Genomic DNA, 3787 nt, shown 5'->3' with positions numbered 1-3787 from the left:
AGCATTATTTGTAATCTTGCGGGATGAGTTAGAAACCTTCCCGGACTCTGTAACTTGTACAATACGAGCCTCCTATATAAGGGGGAGTCGAGGGACAAAGAAAGCATCGAATCATTGTCTCTCAAACCCTAGTTTTCATAATCGTCGAGTACTTTTCGGCTGAAACCTTCGAGATCTACTTGCCCTCTACTTCCAACTAAACCCTAGTCTACAACCCGTAGGCATTTACAAGTTAATACCTTGTCAATGAGTATAGTGAGATTTAAATGGGCATTACGACAAATTACATAGACCGCTATCCAGCATGCATCTATGCCTAAAAAGTCCACCTTCAGGTTATCATCCGAACCCCTTCCAGTATTAAGTTGCAAACAACAGATAATTGCATTAAGTATGGTGCGTAATATAATCAACAACTACATCCTTAGACATAGCATCGATGTTTTATCCCTAGTGGCAACAGCACATCCACAACGTTAGAACTTTATGTCACTGTCCCAGATTTAATGGAGGCATGAACCCACTATCGAGCATAAATACTCCCTCTTGGAGTTAAGAGCAAAAACTTGGCCAGAGCCTCTACTAATAGCGGAGAGCATGCAAGATCATAAAAAACACATAGATAATAGATTGATAATCAACATAGCATAGTATTCTCTATTCATCGGATCCCAACAAACACAACATGTAGCATTACATATAGATGATCTTGATCATGTTAGGCAGCTCACAAGATCCAACAATGAAGCACAATTAGGATAAGACGACCATCTAGCTACTGCTATGGACCCATAGTCCAGGGGTGAACTACTCACTCATCACTCCGGAGGCGACCATGGCAGTGAAGAGTCCTCCGGGAGATGATTCCCTTCTCCGGCAGGGTGCCAGAGGCGATCTCCTGAATCCCCCGAGATGGGATTGGCGGCGGCAGCGTCTCTGGAAGGTTTTCCGTATCGTGGCTCTCGGCACTGGAACTATTATCGACGAAGGCTTCTTATAGTTGGAGAGGTAGGTCAAGGGGTGATGCGAGGGGCCCACACACTAGGGCCGCGCGGCCAGGGGTGGGCCGCGCCGCCCTAGCGTCTGGCTGCCTCGTCACCCCACTTCGTATCTTTCCCGGTGTTCTAGAAGCTTCGTGGAAAAATAAGATCCTGGGCGTTGATTTCGTCCAATTCCGAGAATATTTCCTTACTAGGATTTCTGAAACCAAAAACAGCAGAAAACAGCAACTGGCTCTTCGGCATCTCATTAATAGGTTAGTGCCGTAAAATGCATAAATATGACATAAAATATGCATAAAACATGTAGGTATCATCAATAAAGTGGCATGGAACATAAGAAATTATCGATACGTTGGAGATGTATCACATAACCCCTATGATGTTTGTTTAGAGGGAACCCATACTAAGATGTATAAACTTCCAGTTAAGCCCTACCCATAATCAGGTATTGTGGGGGTACTCAAATATTGGAAAGGTATCGCATCCAAACCAATATCAGTTTTAGTCAAAAATCACCATCTTCTCCAAGTCATATTCACCTTCAAAAATCATTCAATGGAATGACTATCATTCCAAGGTTTCAAATTCATTTTCAAGTCACATGCTCCCATCTAAAGTAGTCAACTTTTAGTATTAGCACTAGCACTAATCATGAGGGGTGCTATCTTGCTTGGCCATCTTTGAGACTAACTTTGCTACTCTAGTATTACTCTTCACTTAGACCAAAGTTAACTATAAAAGTAACTCTTTGATAACTCAAGTAAAAACTTGTACGGTAAAAACTTGGGATAGGATTGTTGTGAGTAAGGTAAGACTAATGATGCCTTGCCCCAAAGGGCTTTGCACTTTGCAAGAATATTAGCTTGCCTTGGTAGTGGTCAAAGTTCTCCTCTTCCTCCTCTTGGTAGAATCCTTCCTCTTCTTGGTATTCTCCGGTGCTAGCGTCTAAATTCGAATACGAGGTATAATCACTCAACAAGGTTCAAGAGCTATACTAAGCACAACATGACTTCACACAAACTATTCTAATCACACACAACATACTTAGGTGCATTGGTTTTCTTTCTTGAGGAAAAATAATTTCCTCTCATTACATATGTAAATGATAGTTTCCATTTAGTTCTTGAGGAAAATAATTTCCTCTCATTGAATCTTCTTAAGATTTAATTTCCTCAAACAATCATGCATGAAATCATGTTGACCTAAGTCAACCATTCCTCATCATCATTTGGGAAAATGATTTAAATGAGGTAGAATACCTCATACTATGCTTTATGATTTAATATCACCAAGTATTTCATGTGAGAGTAATTTGACCAGGGTCCAAACTTCATATGAAAGTACTTGGGACAAGATTTAAATGAAGTAAAACACTTCATATGATTTGCATAATAGTTTTGGACAATCTCACTTAGCTAAACTAGCCATATAGTCCTTTATTTAGACTAGGCCATGATCACCCAAGGTTACCACACCATATTTTTGCAGAAACAATTAGTGTAAGTGAAATGTGCGCTATGAGAGTTGAAATCAACTCAATAGCACTTTGGTTGATTTTTAAGAATTGTTTGAATGTGCAAAAGTCCCTGACTTGTTCTTTTTGTCACATTATTTCTATAAAAGATCTCACAATGAGACCAGTGTAGTTTTGTAGAACTTTTCCTTAGCTTTCCAACAATATAAAGTTTGCTAAATTTGGCCAAGCCAAATTGAATCTATTGAATTTTGAACACAGGGCCAGTATTGAAGTTAAACCAAATCTGAAAAATCGAATTTGAAATAAAAGGGCCGGCGGGAAAACTAGTTGGGCCGAAATGGTTTAAATGGACAGATTCCAGCCCACCACGCGTCCACGCACGCGTGGGCTGTCTGACAGTGGGCTCCACCCGTCAGTGGCTCATCCAACCCGAAGCGGTACGGGGAACGTGGGACGTTGGATTAGATCCAGATCGAACGGCGCTGGTTCATCGTCGTCGCCGGCGAGAAGCTCGCACTGGCGCGGCGACAGTAGGGGGTTGGAGGGCTTACCAGGGCTCCAGCGACGGTGGGCAGTGTGCTCGGTGAAGCGGTGGTCGACGGCGATCCTCCTGGTAGCAGCGGCACGTCCTGGGGCGGCTCCAATCGGCGGCGAGCTTCCGCGGTGGCGTGCGGCAATGAGGTGGCGATTGGCGAACTATGGCGAGTAATCGGAGCAGTGAGGTGGTCGAGGAGCTCGAGGGAGAAGAGGGGACGGTGCTGGTGTGCTCAGATCATCGAATGGGGCTCTCCTTTTATAGGCGAGCAAGTGCTCGTGGTGCTGCGGTGAACTCGACAAGGGCGCGGCGTCTCCGACGGTTTAGCGAGCTAGGCGAGGGCGCGGCGGTGTTCATGCCATCACGGTGGTCCTCTGGGCGGCGACAGGTAGAGTAGGCGGTGCCTAACGCGGTCGGATTGCTTCCATGTCTGGCGGCATCCGCGGCGGGGTTTCTCCTCCGTCTCCGGCGGCGGTGGTCACGGGTCATGGTCGCGCGCGTGTCTGGGGGCTTCGTGGTGGCGCGGCGATGCTCAACTCATTGAGAGGGGGTCCAGGCGAGGCACAGGGTGGTGGCGCGGCGCGTGTCCAGTGGCGTCTGCGGCGTGCACACGTGCGACATCATCGGCATGGCGTCGCCATTCTGGACGCGCGCGTTCCGGCGATGGTCGACGTCCTCCTCGACAATGGCGTGCCTAGGCTGGTGTAGGGAGGTGAGGTGGAGCGATGGGGCACGGTGGCCGTGGCTGGGGAAGAAGTAAGAGAGGGGGACCTC

Source organism: Lolium perenne, chromosome 3 (assembly GCF_019359855.2).
Source record: "Lolium perenne isolate Kyuss_39 chromosome 3, Kyuss_2.0, whole genome shotgun sequence".
Classification (NCBI taxonomy): Eukaryota; Viridiplantae; Streptophyta; class Magnoliopsida; order Poales; family Poaceae; genus Lolium; species Lolium perenne.
This window is presented reverse-complemented; position numbering follows the sequence as displayed.